We start from the raw sequence: 23,100 nt of genomic DNA, 5'->3' as shown, positions 1-23,100 counted from the left end.
CAACAATTTCTGCCATAATTGCACAAGCTGTTTGTAAATAATTTCAGTGAGAAACCTAAAATTGTGAAAAATGTAAAGTTTTTTTTTTTATTTGCTCGCATTTGGCGGTGAAATGGTGGCATAAAATATACCAAAATGGGCCTAGATCAATACTTGGGGTTGTCTACTACACTACACTAAAGCTAAAATTAACCCTACAAGCTCCCTACAAGCTCCCTAATTAACCCCTTCACTCCTGGGCATAAAACATGTGTGGTGCGCAGCGGCATTTAGCGGCCTTCTAATTACCAAAAAGCAACCACAAAGCCATATAAGTCTGTTATTTCTGAAAAAGGGGATCCCAGAGAAGCATTTACAACCATTTGTGCCATAATTGCAGAAGCTGTTTGTAAATAATTTCAGTGGGAAACCTAAAGTTTGTGACAAAATTTGTGAAAAAGTGACCTTTTTTTTTTTTTTATCGCATTTGGCGGTGAAATGGTGGCATGAAATATACCAAAATGGGCCTAGATCAATACTTTGGGATGTCTTCTAAAACAAAATATATACATGTCAAGGGATATTCAGATATTCCTGACAGATATCAGGGTTCCAAAGTAACTAGCGCTAATTTTGAAAAAAAGTGGTTTGGAAATAGCAAAGTGCTACTTGTATTTATTGCCCCATAAATTGCAAAAAAAGCATGTAAACATTGGGTATTTCTAAACTCAGGACAAAATTTATAAACTATTTAGCATGGGTGTTTTTTGGTGATTGTAGATGTGTAACAGATTTTGGGGGTCAAAGTTAGAAAAAGTGTGTTTTTTTCCATTTTTTCCTCATATTTTATCATTTTTTTTTTTAGTAAATTATAAGATATGATGAAAATAATGGTATCTTTAGAAAGTCCATTTAATGACGAGAAAAACGGTATATAATATGTGTGGGTACAGTAAACGAGTAAGAGGAAAATTACAGCTAAACGCAAACACTGCAGAAATGTAAAAATAGCCATTGTCATTAAGGGTAAGAAAATTGAAAAATGGTCCGGTCATTAAGGGGTTAAGCAAATGTGGTAGGAATAAAAAAGAAATTAAAGACTTCATGGAATATACTATGATTTAACAGAGTATGCACTATGTTTTTCATATGCCAATGCAATTTAAGGATTTGATTTCAGTTTTGTGATTTTGTGTTTTTCTAGTTTTCAAAACAATCCGTGTAGCGTATTATACACAGACAAATGCAACAGCATCACTCAGTTTGAAGTGATGGTAAACTTTCCACTTTTTTATAAATATTGTAGATGGAGTTTAATTGATCAGTTGTAATAAAGTAGTGCTGTAACTTACTTTTTTAATTTAACTGTGCCATTCTAAAATACCCTGCCCCGGCTGCCCACTTCGAAAGTAATTTTTTTTTGGTGAGCTAACCGTTTGAACTGTTCACCAATCTGTGTTCTAACTAAAACAAAAGTGCCGGTTAGCTAGAGCGCTGATTGGAGAACAGCTCAAACAGTTAGCTCACAAAAAAAATTACTTTTGAAGTGGGCCGCTGTCACGGATACCAGGCTGCCAAGACCACCCCCCTCTCCTATTTGGGCTATTGTTTTTCCCACCGGTTCCCCTGTTGTGTGTTACCATGATTGAACTTTGTCCTGAAAGAGCTGATCACTACCCTGCTGGCCCTTTGCTGCTTTGCCGAGTCCCAGCCAGAATCTTATGGAACTACTCGCCAGCTGGGATCGCTAGAGATCCCTGCTGAACTTTAACATAGGTCGCTCCAGAAGCCCTTTGCCCCAGAGCTCCGCTCTTCTGGGGACTTGTCATACCTTTGATGGGCATGAGTTGGGGTGATTGCTAAGAGAGAGATCACTCGGAAACCTGGGGTTTGGACACCTCTCTACCTCATGCTGGTCCGGAGTACCCTTTGCCCGGCTGCGGCTCTGGTCCCCAGTGATGGATCATGCTGCTTTTTGGACTGGGACATCAATGGTACCCAGGAATATCCGCCGCTCCCTCAGGATCACCCCAAAAATGCGACCTAGCTATTATGGAATCTCTATGTGACTATGGCTCCTATGAAAGCGCCAGCCTGTCTGAAAGGTGCGGTGATCTCTTGATCAGATAAGGCTCTTATCAGATGGCAAATATGTATATAAGCTGTGTGTTGTGCCCCAATAAAGCCTGTTCGTGTTTCACCTTAATTCTGGTCTTGCCTGGTTATTAGGTTGGGCTACTTGCTATAATCACTTTTCCCACTATACAGCTACAGGTTCCAGGGTAAAGAAGGATCATTTTGGTGGAGATACCCAGTCGGGTATCCAGAGTCTGTCGCAACTGGTTGGCAGTGGTGGGATGTTTCCTTCTACCTGGAACATCCAAACCACCACCAGGCCCTCTTTGGATAGAGCAGCAATACTCCAGGCTTAAAAGAAGTACCCTTAAAGACTTGCTGGAAGATCATGGAAAAGTAGCTAGCAACGAATCAAAGGCAGCGTTCATCGCTAAACTGATGGAGGGTGACCGAGCCAGCAATCAGGCCAGTGAACCAAGCAGCACCAGGGCCAGTGATCGGGCCAGTCACCCCTCAACTGGGGGAACTGATATGTCCGAAGTCCAGTGGGAGATCCAATGGAGGCTGGCTCTTTATGGGACTACGGCCCCACAGGAGGTGATAACTCAGATCAGTGCCGACACCACTTGCCTCAAGATGCTGAAGATCCAGAAGGCTCTGGGGGAGCCACACCGGCCGATCTGAGGGCTGCTAACCCCGAAAGAAGTTAACCCATGAAGCCTTCCTTGCCTTTAAAGACGGAGAAGAGGAAATCGATCTGTACCTAGAGGTATTCAATACTCAGTGTGAACTGCAGGGCATCTTGATCGGAAAGCTATTGAGGAGGGCCTTGGATGCATTTGAGACCATTCCATTTGAAGATAAATGGAACCGGGTGAAGGAGCGCATCCTGGCCAGATATGCCATCACTCTGGAGGCTCATCAATTTAAGTCCCGGAGCTTGAGAAGGAGAGAGGGGCAGCCCTTTACAGAGTGGACCCATCAGTTCACTCGCTCCCTGTACTACTGGTTCTTGGGCTGCCAAGTGACCACCCTGACGCAGGCATCACAGCTCATCCTTCTGGAGCATTTATATGACCACTCTCCGCTGGAGGTGAGAGAATGGGTCCAGGATCGTAAACCCACCACTGTAGATCAAGCAGCAGTTCTGGTGGACCAGTTTCTCAATGCCCGACGCACGATTCAACCTGAATCTAGACCAGTGGTCCTTCCTCCGGCAGCCTCTCCTCGTCTTCTGTGGCCAGCCGGTACCCTTCAGCCCTGCCGGCTCAACCCCGTCCTGCTGGCTCCAGTTCAACCCGGAGGACAGGAATCTGGTGCTTCGGGTGTGATCAGGTTGGCCATGTACAGTCCAACTCCCCCCGGAATCCTCCCACGGCCAACTGGACCCAAGCACCTGCTGGTGTTTCCTAAAGCAGCCGCTTGGACTGAGGAGGATTTGATTCTTGGACGTATCATAGCCTCACCAGCCTCTGACATCACTGCACGTCACTGGTATATATACACACAGTAACACATAAATATATATGTATATACACATAGTAACACATACATATATATGAATATACACACAGTAACACATAAATATATATGTATATACACATAGTAACACATAAATATATATGAATATACACACAGTAACACAAATATATATGTATATACACACAGTAACACATAAATATATCTGTATATACACATACTAACACATAAATATATATGCATATACACATAGTAACACATAAATATATATGTATATACACACAGTAACACATAAATATATATGTATATACACATAGTAACACATAAATATATATGTATATACACACAGTAACACATAAATATATATGAATATACACACAGTAACACATAAATATATATTTATATACACACAGTAACACATAAATATATATGAATATACACAAAGTAACACATAAATATATATGTATATACACATAGTAACACATAAGTATATATGTATATACACATAGTAACACATAAATATATATGTATACACACACATTAACACATAAATATATATGTATATACACACAGTAACACATAAATATATATGTATATACACACAGTAACACATAAATATATATGTATATACACATAGTAACACATAAATATATATATATATATATATATATACACACAGTAACACATAAATATATATGTATATACACACATTAACACATAAATATATATGTATATACACACAGTAACACATAAATATATATGTATATACACACAGTAACACATAAATATATATGTATATACACATAGTAACACATAAATATATATATATATATACACACAGTAACACATAAATATATATGTATCTAAGCATTTACAGTACATATATATTTACATTGCAGTCTATGAGAACACATAGATCCCATAAACCACAATGTAAAGGCACTTTTCAGTGCCTTTTTTGTTTTCTAACACCCCACTTACACCAACTTTAAGGCCCCAAAACTGCCTAGTGGAGTTTTTTTTTTTTAATAATAAACCCCTATTTTTAAGGCATCTGGGGCACTTTTAGAAAATGAACCAGAGATCTGATCTCTGGTTAATTTGCAGAGAGCTAATTGCTACTGCAAGCTCGTGGTATAACAACCAGCCACTTGTAATGGCTGGTTAATTATCGCACTCCTGCAAACGGGCAAATTTGCCTGTTTGTGGGAGCGCGATAATTCAGCTCTCCACTTGTAATCTAGCCCTAAATGTACAGACTAATTTCAGATCTCTATATCCTGACGTGATTAATAACTCTGAATAAAGCCATGCACAGGATATGTGTTCATTAGCTCAGTGTAAATAATGTACCATGATAAAACCGTTTTGGGGTTATGACAGATACATATATATTTTTGTAACCTTATTCGTCTTCTATAAAGAATGAAAGAAGTTTTTTCGTAAAAAAAAAATTAAACAGATGGCAGTTTGTTTAAATCACTCTCAATGAAGCAAGAAAGTTTGCAATTATACTGTGCAGAGAGCAAAGTGTGGCCTCTTTATGAACTGTTAGTTCAAAAACCCAGCAATAAATCAATCGAAGAGTAATTGTCCCTGTTGAGATTTATTTAGCAAGCTTTTCTCATCAGACAAGGAGCATATTATGTCACACCTGTACAGGGTCCTTGTAAGAAAATTATTTCAAATATATGTTCATTTCTTAGTGTCAGCTTTGCTTGAGGCTACAGCACCTAGGGCTAGATTATAAGTGGCGCGCTGTTGCGCTCTAGCGATATCGGGTTTATCGTGGGTGTTACAAGTTGAAAATAAACTTGTTCAATTGAGCGCAGTTGAATTTAATGCGCAATAGGTTAACGTGACTTCAGAGCTCTGGTTAACTGTTATGCTCGAATAAAAAGTATCACAAAAAACATTTAAAAGTGCAGTTTCACTCAAAACACTAATAAAAATTATAAAAAAAAATTGCAATAAAAAGTTATAAGGGCTCAAAGATATGAGGTCACAGATGTTAGAAAAAAAGGCTGCAAATAACTTTAACATAGAGATACATACATATACATGGCTAAATATGTATGTGTGTCTATATATATATTTATATGTGTGTACAGATGTATTTTTGTATTTTTATGTTTTACTGTATATTTACACATATTACAGATTCCAATGTTCTTCACTTACAGGATAATGTACTTTTAATTATTAAATACATTTATTTTTATATATGTATATATATATATATATATATATATATATATATATATATATAGACACACACACACACATATATATATATATAACTATATTTGCACATCTATTCCTAGGAACAGTATCATATCATACATTTTGGGGTTTCACCCCTGTCCTCATACGTGTTGGATTTAAAAAAATGTTGCCACTTCAAACCCGGTGAATGCATGCTTTTCTTTGGACATTGTGGATTTGTTGCTGAGCACCCCGGTCATAAAGATTTTGAGTTACATAATTTCCTATAAAGTAAGGTTATTTATGTGAACATATAAATTGTCTGTCTCTCAAGCCACTTCTATTCATAACAATACACACTATGTAATAAGCCCCTTGTGCATATATATTGTGGCAATATATATGTTAAAGGTAGCCTAATTAGGTTATTTTTATTTATAACAATACATACTGTGCAATCAGCCCCCTGTGCACATATATCATAAAAATGTATGTGACTCAGGTAGTCCATTTATACTTACAGCAAAATACACTACACAACCAGCGCCTTATGCACATATATTATAATAATGTATGGGATTAAGGTAGCCCAATCAGGTAAAACAGAGACATCTCACTAGTATGAATTCTGTTATAGAATGAAGTTAATGCATTAAATCAGAGGTGTACATATTATAGATATAAGGCTATTCACATGTATTTTATATATTTTTATATTTTTATTCAGTATTGCCATCAGTGATCATAATGGCTTGCAGATATCATAAATCGCAAATAGTAGCTAGCGATTGGTAGTAACAATAGGCACGAATTACCAGTCTTTTCCTTTGTTATATATAGATATGGCTTACAAATGACGTATAGTATTGTAAACAATAATTACAACAGTTACAATACCACACATAAGGTGTTGATAAGGGTTTGAATGAACACACTAGGAAATTGGAATATGTCCGTTAATTTTGTATCTGTTCTGCAAATATGAAATGTTACCAAGCATAGAGTATATGTTATCCCCAGAGAGGGACATCTTCCTGTTATCATCAATTTTCCTTAATCTGCATATGCATATATTTCTGTAAATCTGTTTACAGTCCGTTCTATGTATTGTCTAAGAGATACCACACATTGAGGCAAATTAGCCTTGATTCCTTTCGGGACTAGATGCCCTTTTCCAAAATGGAGGACGAGATACCGGATATCCGGTCTGACAGATCTCAAGGGTTTAAAAGGATATACTGACATGCGCACATCATTTCCTTGACAAAGCTTAATTGCGAAACGTACGTCGGATACACTATCTCTCCATTGCGTCTGTTCAATTATCTGCACACCTGAGGGAGGAGCAACCTACGCTGGTCACAAGGTGGACGGTATTGCATTTAAGCTTCTGCTTTCCTATCCACTGACTTACAGCATTGGGCTTCGCTCATTAGAGCAATAATAGACATTTTGTTGCTTTATTCTCCTGTTTATGGTGTATATGCAGTTCTTGTGACGCTTTTATATATATATATTTTAATAAATCCTTTTTATTCTACTATCCTGTGAGAGTAACTGTTTACCCACCAGTATAAAGTGGGTGTGCGCATTTCCCTGAGCTTGGCTATAGCTCCAACCCATGTGAGTAACCATTTGCATACAAGTGTTCTCTATCTCCTGAATAGTGTTACAGAGTTACACTATGTGGTACATTTTTGTTTCCTTTTTATGAGGATGAAATAAGAAACATTGGAGGACCGGAGATTTTAAAGAAGATCACACATATCCTTATATGAACTTTTTGTACTTTATTATTTTGCATCACAGATGCAGTAACTAACTCTTCTCGTTTTGCTTTTAATCTTAGCTGAGAGCTGTAAGCGAGTGCTGGACTTTCTCTGTGTGTTGTATTAATTTTTTTTGTAATTTTCCCTATGGGCCTTGCACCCAGGCTTGTCTGGGGTTAACTGCCTGTGGGACTAACTCTGAAGACAGCACAGCTTCATGAGAGTGTTATAGCACCCAGGGCTGAGCATATTGCAGGGTCATGGGATGTGTACCCAGTCCAGTCTGAGAGTGTAGTCCCCTTTCGTGTTTTGTATATGTCTTGGGTGATTACATAAGTCTGTGAACCCTGACTTGTTCCCAGTTTGTTTAATTGAGAGCTTGCATTTGTATGGCTGTATTAGGGACCCAGGGTTTGGAAGAGATCTTGACGTGGTACCTGGGCTTGTCCCATTTGGCCAGATGCGGTAACTAACCCTTCCGGTTTTGCTTTTCCTCTTAGCAGAGAGCTTGTAAGTGCTGGACTTTCTCTGTGTGTTGTATTATTTTTTTTTGTAATCTTCCCTATGGGCCTTGCACCCAAGCTTGTCTGGGGTTAACTGCCTGTCACTCTGGAAACAGCACAGCTTCCTGAGAGTGCTATAGCACCCAGGGCTTAGCATGTTGCAGGGTCATGGGGAGGGCCGTTTCTAGAGAATCTGGCTCCCAGGGCAAAATTCCAAAATGCGCCCCCTCACAGATTCTAAAGTCCCCCTCCTAGACCTTGCATGTCCCTCTGTCATTTAGAGGTCAGCTCCAAAGCCGCAGTGCACTACTGGGACCTAGCTGAACACATCTGGTGAGCAAATGACAAGAGACAAATATGTGTTACGGCCAACCACCAGTTAGCTCCTAGTAGTGCATTGCTGCTGCTAAGGATATGTACAATGGATACCAAGAGAACAAGAATAATAAAATTGTCTTACATTTTTTTGGTGTATCCTGAATTATAAAAGTTTAATTTTGACTTTCCTATCCCTATAAATATGTCCTTTTTCTACTACAAGGTTTTCTCCAAATATATTTATTTTATAAAAATATATTTATATCTTTTACTAATTGCCATTATATTTATACTTTTCTCATAGCTATGCATATTTATTTGTTTAATGCATATCAATCCCTTTAAATTCTTATCCAAAATGTATCTACAAAACGTCCAATAGACTTTAAAGTTGAACTTTGCAAAAAAGTAATCAGGTAAGATTTTCTAAAGGATTGCAATATGTCACTGGGTGTATTTGTAACATATTTAGGGGTCTATTACAATTATTTAGAAAAGTTATAATAATTGTTTTTTTTTACAAAATTCACTATTAAAGATGTTGAGATTTTTGCACATAAATAATTTGATAAAGAACAATAATAGCTGTTTATTTTTCAAATATATTATACACATAGACAGATATGCACTCACAGACAGTAATAGACTGAGACATGCACTCACAGGTAGTAATAGACAGAGACATGCACTCACAGGCAGTAATAGACAGACATGCACTCACAGGCAGTAATAGACAGAGACATGCACACACAGGCAGTAATAGACAGAGGTAAGCACTCACAGACAGTAATAGACAGAGACATGCACTCACAGGCAGTAATAGACAGAGACATGCACACACAGGCAGTAATTTACTGCCTGTGTGTGCTTAATAGACAGAGACATGCACACAGACAGAGCTATGCACACACAGACAGTAATAGACAGTGTCATGTGCTCACAGACAGTAATAGACAGAAACATGCACTCACAGACAGTAATATATATTTGGAGTCCATATTAGTTTATTCATTGGTTGGAATGGTATTAATTTGTTTTCTAACTGAACCCAGGCTTTGTTATTTTGATTAATATGCCAATCTAATATCCTCTGAAGAATAATTGCTCTATGATAATTTCTAATATTTGGGACTCCCAGTCCACCCTCTTTCCTTGTCCTATAAAGAATAGACGCTTTAATTATTGGCTTAATTTTATTCCAAATAAAGGAGTTAATTATTTTCTGAAGATTAGTACAATAAGAACGCGGAATATTAATGGGGACGGTCTGGAATATATATAGAATGCGAGGGAGCACATTCATTTTTACTATATGTATTCTCCCTAGCCATGAAGTCATTTTCAGCCTCCAAGAGCTAAAATCCATTTGAAGTCTGGACATTAAGTTAACATAATTTTCTGAATACATCCGTGTATCGTCCAGTGATATTTGTACCCCTAAATATTTTAAGGAGGTTTCTTTCCACACATATGAACTAGATGCTTTACAGTTATTATATTCACTTGGGGAAATTGCATACTTTAAAGCCTCTGATTTATTTTTATTAATAAGAAAATTTGAGTAATTCCCAAATTCCTGCAATGTCAACTCCAGCTTTTTAATAGACCTTGCGGGATCTGTTATTGTTAAAAGCACGTCATCTGCGTACAATGAGATCTTATGTTCCTGACCCCCTATTTTAATTCCTTTAATATTTACCTCTGAACGGATTTTAGCTGCTAATATTTCCATTGAAATGATAAATAACAGGGGAGACAGGGGACAGCCCTGCCTAGTACCATTTGTAATCCTAAACGGGTCTGAGATTACTCCATTAATTTTTACTCTAGCCGTTGGTAATGTATATAAATGAAAGATGCGCTGTATTATGTTTTCCCCAAAACCAAATTTTCTAAGTGATAATTGTAGGAAAGACCAGTCCAGCCGGTCAAAGGCCTTTTCTGCGTCTAACGATAGTGTGACCAAAGGTATCTTATAAATTTTTGCGTACTTTATTAAATATAATGCTTTAATGGTATTGTCCCTTGCTTCTCTATTCGGGACGAATCCCACTTGATCTATATTTATAATTTCCGGCAATATCTTATTTATTCTATTTGCTAATAATTTAGCATATATTTTAACATCGTTGTTCAGCAGTGAAATAGGCCTATAACTTGCTGGTGAAACTGGATCTTTACCCGGTTTATGCAAAACAATTATCTTTGCTTCCAGCATCTCTTTTGCAAGGGGAGATTCTGTACTTAAAGAGTTGAAAAAAAGTAAAAGTTTTGGGGCTAAAATCTCAGTAAATGTTTTATAATAATTTGAACTGAATCCATCTATTCCTGGACTTTTTCCAGATGCAAATTTTTTAATAATCTGTTTAATTTCTTGGAGCGAAAACGGTTCTTCTAACATTTTTTTTTGGGGCTCCGTTATTGTGGGGACTTTTGTTTAATTTATATAATTGGCTTTATCTGTTTGGGAGTTTTTTAAGTTATTATGTGCGTCTAGATTGTATAAGTGTTGATAATAGTCCTGAAATATCTTTGCTATATCCTGACTCCCTGTTTTGTAGTTACCTAACCCGTCTATTATTTTAGGTACATACGTTTGTAATGTTCTTTTTTTTAATGCTCGGGCTAACAATCTTCCAGCCTTATTTCCACCATTAAAGTACACTTTTTTAAGTTGTAAGGCTCTACGTTGTACCCCCTTGTTTAAATAAATATTAAGATTTTCTCGTTCCCTTCTAAGGGAATCTGACAGTTGTTTGTTATATGGATCTTTCTTATGTTTATGCTCTGCCCTATCAAGTAAATCCATCAAATGTACAAATTGTTCTCTGGCTTGTCTATTTACCCTGGATTTATGTTTTATAAATTCCCCCCTTATTACCGCTTTATGGGCCAACCACCAAGTACTTGGTGAAGTTTCTTCTATAGTATTAACCTCAAAATATGATTCGATAGATTTTAATATAGACTGTCTTATTAAGGGGTCTTTTAACAGATTGTCATCTAGACATTGATATGGTATTATTGGTTTTTGAGGCCAGCACAACCTCAAAGAAATAAGGGAGTGGTCTGACCAAGTAATGTTATGTATTTTAGCCTCTTGAACTAAGGTATAACTATTTTGATCTATCCAAAAATAGTCTATGCGTGAGTAAGATTTTTGGGGTGAAGAATAGAAAGTAAAATCTCTAATGGCTGGGTGGAGTGTCCTCCATACGTCTAACAAGGAAAGAGAGAGAAGGCTCGTCTTAACTGCTTTGATAGTATATTTGGAAATATTGCTTCTAGATTTAGAACAGTCTTCTACCGGTTCCATTGGAACATTAAAATCCCCTCCAACAACCAAGGTTCCTTTCTGTATATCTAATATTCGATTACAAATTTTTGGTGCATATATGTTCACTAAGGTAACAGGCCTGTTATATAGCAAACCTACTAAACATAAAAATCTACCATCCACATCCTTATCCAATTGGATAAGTTGGAATGGTATATCTCTATGAAACAATATACAAACCCCATTTTTCTTCAAATTATTCGAACTCTGAAATATAGTTGGGTAATTTTTATTTGTAAAGTTAGGTTCATTGTCTCTATTAAAATGGGATTCTTGTACGAAAACAATATCACCCTTATCTTTATGAAAGCTATGTAAGGCCTTGTTACGTTTTTGTGGGTTATTAAGGCCCTTGGCGTTTTGGGATAGTAAACATATTTCTCTTTTATCTATTTTCATCTTTTTTTTCCTTTTTCCCTTTTTCTTCTTTTTTTAAAAGACTACCTAGGGATCTGATAGCATAGATAACCATAGAAGAGGCCACAAGGAGAGGGGGAGGGGGGAGAAAGAAGAAAAAAAAAAACAAAAAAAAAAAAAACACACCCATCCATAACCCAACACACTCCATACATATCCCATCCACAACACAAAATTTAGGGAAAATTGAACCGACTGATGTATTTTTCTTTTTCCCTTCCTGTGGCAATAAAACAATAATTTGAGATGTAAAACAAAAAAATTATTATTATAACCCCAAATTTGCTCCAAAAATTAACCGCTACCAAACCCTATACTAACCTATAGGTGGTGGGGTTAATACATATAGCAATTACAAGCAAATTACTTTAGTATGCCTGGTCTATTTATATGACCAATTCCTTATTTATAAAATCTCTCTAATGATAGAGTGTAGAGGGGATGGGGGAAAGAGGGGAGGGGGGATAAAGAGGGAGAGAAAAAAAAAAAAAAAGGGGGAAGGGGAGACCCAGCTGCTATATACCACATATGGTTCCCAAAAAAGAACATTGTGCAGATACTTAAAGACCTTTCTTTAACCCCTATTCCTCAAAGATCTAAGGGAGGGAGGGAATATCTTCATATATATTACATAAATACCTACTATCCTGCCCAAAAAAGAACATTGTGCAGATACTTAAAGACCTTTCTTTAACCCCTATTCCTTAAAGATCTAAGGGAGTGAGGGAATATCTTCATATATATTACATAAATACCTACTATCCTGCCTTAGTGTATGCCACATGTTATTCACAAGTGATGACTTGTAAATATTATTATACAGCAAATGATTCTGAAATATTGACTTGTAAAAAACTGGGGAAAAAAAACAAAAACCCTTGTGCAGATACTTTAAGACCTTTCTTTTAACCCCTGTACCACAAAAAGACTCAGGGAAGAAAGGAGTACTTATAGGTGCATAACGTAGATACATACTAGTGCGTACATCGTGTGATTCTTAAACAATATCTTAAAAAATCTATTAAACAAACAATCAATATGTGATTTTTGTGAAGGAAAAAAAAACAAAAACAACAAAAAAAAAACAAAAAAAAAACAACAAAAAAAAACACCCCATTGTGCAAATGCTGTTTAAGACCTTTCTTTAACCCCTGTACCAAAAAAAACTCAGGGAAGAAAGGAGTACCTATAAATACTTAACTTAGATACATACTATCCAACCATAATACGTACAACATGTAATTCTTAAATAATGACTTGTAAACTCTATTACGTGAACATTCAACATGTAGTTCTAAAATATTAACAAAAAAAAAATAAAAAAAAAATAAAAAAAAAATTAATAGTTAAAAATATAAAAAAAAAACCTTCGTGCAGATGCTTTAAGACCTTTCATTGACCCCTGTGCCACAACAAACTCAGGGAGGAAAGGAGTACCTCTAACTACATGGCGTAAATACATACTATCTAACCATAGTGCATTCAACATGTGATTCTTAAATAATAATTTAGAAAATCTATTAATAAAACATTCAATATGTGATTCATATGAGAAGAAAAAAAAAAAAAAAAAACTCAACAACCACCCTCCCAACTTAGCATACTTCTTAAATCTCCAATTGATTCACAGTATTCTTATACTAACTCTATAGTGACTCTAACTAACCCAGCAACCACTAGCTAATAGAATTTGGGCTATGGTCTGCACAGCTATTAGAGATTGTCACTGAGTCATTATTTAACGTTTCTTGCTGTTTACTCCTCTTCGGGACTTTTGTCCATTGAGGCCCCCATGCTCCCTGTGCAGCCCTTTGAATAGGTGGATGTACATTTTTCCCTCTCACTTGATTATTTGATAAGTCCTGTGTTGGGATACTAATGCCCAAATTAGTGCAAAAAGATCCAAGCTCTTGAAAGGAATGTAAGGATGCAGTCTTTCCCTCTACTGTGGCTTTTAATCCAAAGGGGAATTCCCATCTGTATGGAATATTTAAACTATTAAGATGCAAGGTGAGGAATTTAAGTTCTCTCCTTTTTTGTAGTGTCCTTGGGCATATATCAGTGTAGATTTGAATATGCTGACCTTCAAACATAATATTTTGTTGATGTCTTGCTGCTTGTATGATGGCCTCTTTATCTTTAAAATGTGCGAATTTAATTATAACGTCTCTGGGGGGATCTCCTTTTTTTGACCTAGGTTTTAAGGCTCTATGACATCTTTCCATTGTCTTCATTGTATATGAATTATCTTTTGTTAAAGTATTAAATAATTGTAAGAGATATTTTTCAAGATCTGCAGATAATATGTCCTCTGTTATCCCCCTTATTCGTAAGTTAGACCTCCTCTGCCTGTTCTCCAGGTCCTCTAACTGATTTTGTAGTGTTAATATGATATCTCCTTGCTGACTCATTTGCTGTTCCATGCTGTCTGTATGTTTAACCCATGAGTCTCTTTCTTCTTCCAATTGGGCCACTCTATTTCCAATCTCTCCAATATCTTTTTTAAATTCAGAAAACTCATTTTTAATACATAATTTCACCTGGCTTATTTCCTCCAGCAGAGTTTGAATGTCTGCTTTCGTGGGTAGGCCCTTTAAATCAGCTTTTGTTAGAGGGGATGTTTTAGGGTCAGGGGTGTTGGGGTTTTTATTAGGTGAGGTAGGTTCTGGGGATTGATTTAGTAAAGAGGAATCTGTGGTTTTAAAGTAAGAGTCTACTTTTAGTACCTGTGATAGGTTGGATTTACCTCCTTTATCCTGTTTGGCTTGTTTCTTGGTAGCCATTTTTAATCCCCCTTTTCCCTAATCTCCCATTCAATATATAACAAAAGTTTTTACCCCTTTTTCTTTCCTCCTTCCAATATGAATGATTTTATTTAAGATCCTCTTTAAATTAGCAGGGAGAGTCTAACCCGCTTACTTTTATTTTTCCCTTTTTCTTACTTTTTCTTTTGAACTTACAAGAGGGGGTCAAAGTCCTTTTAATTTTATACAGCAACCTTTATTTACAGCCTTTTATATATGGCACATTGTTAACATGTCCGTGTGTTAGAAAATAGGAATATTACCTTTTATGTTTCCCCCAGTCCTTCTGGATTGCTATGCCTTTTTACGGCGCTGTATTTCTTATTCCTCAGGAGGCACTCTTCAAGCCCCAGTAACGGCCGCTACAGCCCGCTCCAAGCCCCACACCGCTGGGGAGAAAAAGAAAACCGTCCACCTGTCCTGGGAAACCGGCTCTTGTTGTAGTCTGGTAAGCTTTACCCCGGCACTCCGGTTACACTCCCGACCAGGACTTTGCTGATAATTCACCTGGTATCCAGGGGTAAGCTGTATCCCATACTCCTGCACCGTGCTTGACTCCATGTCCGTATTCCTCCTACGGCTTGCTTGACTTGACAGGTACCCGGACTCTGACTCGCCCGGTCTGTCCTCTTTAAGCACTGGTACTATTTAGAGGCTTATCTTCATCTCATGGGGTAAACCATATGGTGCTTACACTGTGCACGCTGGCTCTCTCTCTTCCTCCCCGATGTCCGCTGTAGCTGGGTATACGGCTGGGCTGTGAGTTTAGCTTGAATACTCCACACTACTGAACAAGCCTTTGTGCTGAGTGCGTTCTATCCGCCTTCCTCCTCTGCTTGCGATGTCTCTCCCGGAATGGAAAGCTGAACACACTTACTCAGGTGCATAATCCTACCTGAATACAGGTGCGGTTCAATTAGCTGTTATATTTGGCAAACAGCCTATATTCCTTGTATAGCATAGCAGTCAATTCTTTTGTTAGGCATATATTATTTGAAAACACGCTGAGCATTGCTTTGTATTTGGGGCATGTTTAACCAAACAAAACTACATTATTGCCACATTAGGGACGGTTCAGCAGGAGCTCTGCATGCATGTGGCCATTCTCTGCCGCGGCCGGCTCCTCCCCTCCGATATTGTGATATTTCAACCAAACAAATGCATTGCACTCACAGGCAGTAATAGACAGACATGCACTCACAGGCAGTAATAGACAGAGACATGCAGACACAGGCAGTAATAGACAGAGATAAGCACTCACAGACAGTAATAGACTGAGACATGCACTCACAGGCAGTAATAGACAGAGACATGCACTCACAGGCAGTAATAGACAGAGACATGCACACACAGGCAGTAATTTACTGCCTGTGTGTGCTTAATAGACAGAGACATGCACACACAGGCAGTAACAGACAGAGCTATGCACACACAGACAGTAATAGACAGCGACATGTGCTCACAGACAGTAATAGACAGAAACATGCACTCACAGACAGTAATAGACAGAGACATGCATTCACAGGCAGTAATAGACAGAGATATGCACACATAAACAGACAGTAATAGACAGACGTGTGCACACACAGACAGTAATAGACAGAGACAAGCACTCACAGACAGTAAAAGACAAAGACATGCACTCACAGGCAGTAATAGACAGAAATGCACACACAGGCAGTAATAGACAGATACATGCACACACCGGCAGTAATAGACAGAGACATGCACTCACAGGCAGTAATAGACAGTGACCTGCACACACAGGCAGCAATAGACAGAGACAAGCACTCACAGACAGTAATAGACAAAGACATGCACTCACAGGCAGTAATAGACAGACATGCACACACAGGCAGTAATAGACAGAGACATGCACACACAGGCAGTAACAGACAGAGACATGCACTCACAGGCAGTAATAGAGAGATACGTGCACACACAGGCAGTAATAGACAGAGACAAGCACTCAAAGACAGTAATAGACATAGACATGCAGTCACAGGCAGTAATAGACAGACATGCACACACAGGCAGTAAGAGACAGAGACATGCACACACAGGCAGTAACAGACAAATACATTCACACACAGACAGTAATAGACAGAGACATGCACACACAGGCAGTAATAGAGACATGCACACACACGCAGGGATAGATAGGCATACACACACAGGCAGTCATAGACAGAGACATGCACACACAGGCAGGGATAGATAGGCATACACACACAGGCAGGGGTAGATAGGCATACACAAACACACACACACTCAGGCAGTAATACGCAGATACACACACACAGGCAGGGATAGATAGGCATACACACACTCAGGCAGTAATAGCAGACACACACACACAGGTAGGGATAGATAGGCACACACACACACTCAGGCAGTAATAGCAGACACACACACATAGGCAGGGATAGATAGGCACACACATACACTCAGGCAGTAATAGCAGACACACACACACAGGCAGGGATAGATAGGCACACACACACACTCAGGCAGTAATAGGCAGATTCACACAAACAGGCAGGGATAGATAGGCACACACACACACTCAGGCAGTAATAGCAGACACACACACACAGGCAGGGATAGATAGGCACACACACACACTCAGGCAGTAATAGCAGACACACACACACAGGCAGGGATAGATAGACACACACACTCAGGCAGTAATAGCAGACACACACACACACACACAGGCAGGGATAGATAGGCACACACACACACTCAGGCAGTAATAGGCAGATACACACAAACAGGCAGGGATAGATAGGCACACACACACACTCAGGCAGTAATAGCAGACACACACACACACACAGGCAGGGATAGATAGGCACACACACACACTCAGGCAGTAATAGCAGACACAAGCACTCACATGTGAGTTTGTGAAAACTTGCCATTGTCATTATGGAGTAAATGACACATACACACACCCATCACTATTAAAGGGACATTATACACTCATTTTTTCTTTGCATAAATGTTTTGTAGATGATCTATTTTATAGCCCATAAAGTTTTTTAGTTTTTTTAAAAATGTATAATTTTTGCTTACTTTTTAATAACATTGCTCTGATTTTCAGACTCCTAACCAAGCCCCAAAGTTTTATTTGAATACCGTCAGATACCTACTCCAGCTTGCTCCTGTTTGTGTAAAGGGTCTTTTCATATGCAAAAGAAGGGGGAGGGGGGAGTGTCTTATTTCCCACTTGCAGTGGGCTTTCCAACTGCCTTTTCAACAGAGCTAAACTGAGAGCTTCTAATTAAGTTTTTAAACAGTTTTTTACTGGATTTTTATATCAGTATCTGTGCATCCTTTTCTTTATAGTAGTGTCTATTACATGCAGTTATATGAAAATGAGTGTATACTGTCCCTTTAACCTTTATTAAACAATAAGTAAATAAATAAAAAAAAAAGCATAATGTCAAAAAGATTTTTTTTTATTCAACAGTCCTTAACAGAAAACCTGTTCCTTAGTATGTGGAAACCCAAGTTTTATAAAGCACATTTTTTAATTAGCTCAGTAAAACAAAAATATGTACATATCATTATGTAAAGACCATGTATAATTTGCCATATGCATAAAACATCACCTCTTTAGTGACACAGATCAGTGAGATAGGAGACTGCTTTCCTCAGGGTGATTCCTCTCCTTTTTACTTTCAGTTTTAGCTCTAAGTAGTTATCCGGTCTTAACACACCCCCTTTATGATCTTGTTGCTCCATTAGTATGATTGACATCCAATGCAGCCAATTAACATAACAGCTTCCTTTCAAATATATATATTTAATGTATATGCTTGTGATCTGTGTATTTTAGCATTTGCTATACCAGTAGTTTATCAAGCAAGCACTGCCACTTTAACACAATAAAATAATTTTAAGCAAATAACAAGAGACAAATGTGTGTTGCGGCCAACCACCAGTTAGCTCCTAGTAGTACATTGCTGCTGCTAAGGATATGTACATATGCTTTTCAACAATGGATACCAAGAAAACAAGAATAATAGAATTGTCTTAAATATTTTTGGTGTGTCCTGAATTATGAAAGTTTAATTTTGACTTTCCTATCCCTTTAAATTTGCCCTTTTTCTACTACAATGTTTTTTCCAAATATATTTATTTTATCTAAAATTAGCTTTATATCTTTTACTAATTGCCATTATATTTATACTTTTCTCATAGCTATGCATATTTATTTGTTTAATGCATATCAATCCCTTTAAATTCTTATCCAAAATGTATCTACAAAACCTCCAATAGACTTTAAAGTTGAACTTTGCAATAAAGTCATCAGGTAAGATTTTCGAAAGGATTGCAATATATCACTGGGTGTAACATATTTAGGGGTCTATTACAATTATTTAGAAAAGTTTAAAGTCTATGGGATAAAGAACTGTAATAGCTGTTTATTTTTCAAATATACTATACACACAGGCAATAATAGACAGAGATATGCAAACAAAGACAGTAATAGACAGAGAAACAGGCAGTCACAAACAGGCAGTAACAGACAGAGATATGCAAACACAGGCAGTAATAGACAGAGATATGCAAACACAGACAGTAATAGACAGAGAAATGCACAAACAGGCAGTAACAGACAGAGATATGCACTCACAGGCAGCATAGACATTCACACACAGGCAGTAATAGACAGAGATATGCAAACACAGGCAGTAATAGACATAGACATGCACTCACAGGCAGTAATAGACAGAGATATGCACTCACAGACAGTAATAGACATAGACATGCACTCACAGACAGTAATAGACATAGACATGCACTCACAGGCAGTAATAGACAGAGATATGCACTCACAGACAGTAATAGTCAGAGACATGCACTCACAGACAGTAATAGACAGAGATATGCATTCACAGACAGTAATAGACAGAGACATGCACTCACAGACAGTAATAGACATAGACATGCACTCACAGGCAGTAATAGACAGAGATATGCACTCACAGACAGTAATAGACAGAGACATTCACACACAGGCAGTAATAGACGGAGACATGCAAACACAGACAGTAATAGACAGAGATATGCACTCACAGACAGTAATAGACAGAAACATTCACACACAGGCAGTAATAGACAGAGACATACACACACAGAGAGTAATAGACAGAGACATTCACACATAGGCAGTAATAGACTGAGCTAAGCACACACAGGCAGTAATAGACAGAGACATGCACACACAGGCAGTAATAGACAGAGACATGCACACACAGAGAGTAATAGACAGAGATATGCACTCACAGACAGTAATAGACAGAAACATTCACACATAGGCAGTAATAGACAGACATGCACTCACAGGCAGTAATAGACAGACATGCACTCACAGACAGTAATAGACAGAAACATTCACACATAGGCAGTAATAGACAGACATGCACTCACAGGCAGTAATAGACAGAGATATGCACTCACAGGCAGTAATAGACAGACATGCACTCACAGGCAGTAATAGACAGAGATATGCACTCACAGGCAGTAATAGACAGACATGCACTCACAGGCAGTAATAGACAGACATGCACTCACAGACAGTAATAGACAGAGACATTCACACATAGGCAGTAATAGAAAGAGACATGCACACACAGAGAGTAATAGACAGAGACATTCATACACGGGCAATAATAGACAGAGACATTCACAAACAGCAGTAATAGACAGAGGCATGCACACACAGGCAGGGATAGATAGGCATACACACACACTCAGGCAGTAATAGCAGATACACACACACAGACAGGGATAGATAGGCATACACACACACTCAAGCAGTAATAGCAGATACACACACACAGGCAGGGATAGATAGGCACACACACACACACACTCAGGCAGTAATAGCAGACACAAGCACTCACATGTGAGTTTGTGAAAACTTGACATTGTCATTATGGAGTAAATGACATATACACACACCCATCACTATTAACCCTTTAAGGACACAGCTTTCAGTTTGCTCAATTGTTTTATGACAGAAAAATTCCGTCATATGTCCTTAAGAGGTTAAAGGGACATTATACACTCATTTTTTCTTTGCATAAATGTTTTGTAGATGATCTATTTAGAAAGCCCATAAAGTTGTTTTTTTTAATGTATAGTTTTGCTTTTTTTTAATAACATTGCTCTGATTTTCAGACTCCTAACCAAATGAGCGTATACTGTCCCTTTAACCTTTATTAAACAATAAGTAAATGAATAATAAAAAAAGCATAATGTCAAAAAGATTATTTTTTTTTCAACAGTCCTTAACAGAAAACCTGTTCCTTAGTATGTGGAAACCCAAGTTTTATAAAGCACATCTTTTAATTAGCTCAGTAAAACAAAAAATATATACATATCATTATGTAAAGACCATGTATAATTTTAACAACAAACCATCCCTAGAGAGGGATGAAAAAAAGTTATGCCTTTAAACACAAGTAATGTGAATATAAAGAGATAAATGGAATTAAAATATAACTTTTAATATGAACAAGTAAAAAGACAGCTACATGCAGGTGGGTACCTGGTTAGCTGCCCGCACAATTACTGATAAAAACACTAAATTCTGGTGAAATTGTATATGCTGAAAAGCAACATTCATATATTATCATTTAATGTCGGTGGGAGAGTGCTTGGTGTATACTTTTTGGGATAAATACCCCCCCGATAAGAATCTCCGGAAAGAGGACACCTGATTATATTAAATTAAACTCGGCGAGGAAAAAAACCTGTCAATATTGTAGATTGAGTTTAACTAATTGTGAGCGCAATAGCTCATCAAACTGGTATTGACAATCTAACCGATCAAACTCCTCAAGGTTAATTACCTTGTAACAAAATCCTGAGTTCAAAAAAGTAGCAACAACATAGGCAGTGTTGTGTCAACACATATATTGATCGTATTGTTTATGTGTTTAAATTGAGTTTGCTTATAAAAAGCTATATTGTGTCCAGAGGGTTAATACCCCAACAGTACTAAAGTGTATTGTACCCACACTTCAAAATACTATTATAGGATTGGGTCAAATGACCTTCTGTGGTTAAATCTGCTATATCATAAAAAACAAATAAACTGGTGAGTCTAACTTTATCTGTATTAAGCAGTTAGATTTAAGTTTGTAACTTGAATAGCACAATTGGCTTGCTGATTATAACAGCAACATACAACACTTAAGAATTAATATGATGACTCTAGACAAACCAAGTTTGTAGTTTAAAGTTTCCTTATCAATAAATATTATTAACCACGTAAGCTAAATTGTGCAATTCTAAACTTAACAATCGTATGTAATGAATGGCATGATATGCATATCAAGAGTTGTTATTCTAGGTATAGTATAGGCTATAAATCCTAAATATCTACAGCAATATAAGAATTTGTATGTATCAATTATATGGCATGATCAAATTGCCACTAGTAGGTAAAATAGTATACCGCAGTATTATGATTAGTTAAAGTTGATAACTCTAAGCTCTAAGACACAACATATAGAGCCTTAGTGTTAAATAACAACATTCGCTTATCATTAACTAGTAAGAGTAGGCAACGCTTGTTAACGTAAGGTATGTTCTTTTTAAAAGTATGGAAGTATCAGATAGGCAAAAATCCTAGAATAGGTATTAGAATTATTATGGCTTAAAGCTATTATTTGGACCAGAATTAAGCAAAATAAAAAAGAAGCACGACCCCCTAACGCGGTCGTGTTTCACTCTCGCTTCATCAGAGAGGGGGGTCATGCTTCTGTTTTTGTCTGGGGTTAACTGCCTTTTACTCTGGAGACAGCACAGCTTCATGACAGTGCTATAGCACCCAGGGCTGAGCATGTTGCAGGGTCATTGGATGTGTACCCAGTCCAGTCTGAGAGTGCAGTCCCCTTCCGTGTTTTGTAAATGTCTAGGGTGATTACATAAGTCTGTGAACCCTGACTTGTTCCCAGTTTGTTTGATTGAGAGCTTGCATTTGTATGGCTGTATTAGGGACCCAGATTTTGGAAGAGACCTTGACATGGTACCTGTACTTGTCCCATTTGGCCAGATGCGGTAAGTAACTCTTCCAGTTTATATATATATATATATATATATATATATATATATATATATATATATATATATATATATATATATACAAAACACGGAAGGGGACTGCACTCTCAGACTGGACTGGGTACACA

Source organism: Bombina bombina, chromosome 3, assembly GCF_027579735.1.
Source record: "Bombina bombina isolate aBomBom1 chromosome 3, aBomBom1.pri, whole genome shotgun sequence".
Classification (NCBI taxonomy): Eukaryota; Metazoa; Chordata; class Amphibia; order Anura; family Bombinatoridae; genus Bombina; species Bombina bombina.
The sequence above is the reverse complement of the archived record's forward strand: the minus strand, read 5'-3'. Positions refer to the sequence as shown.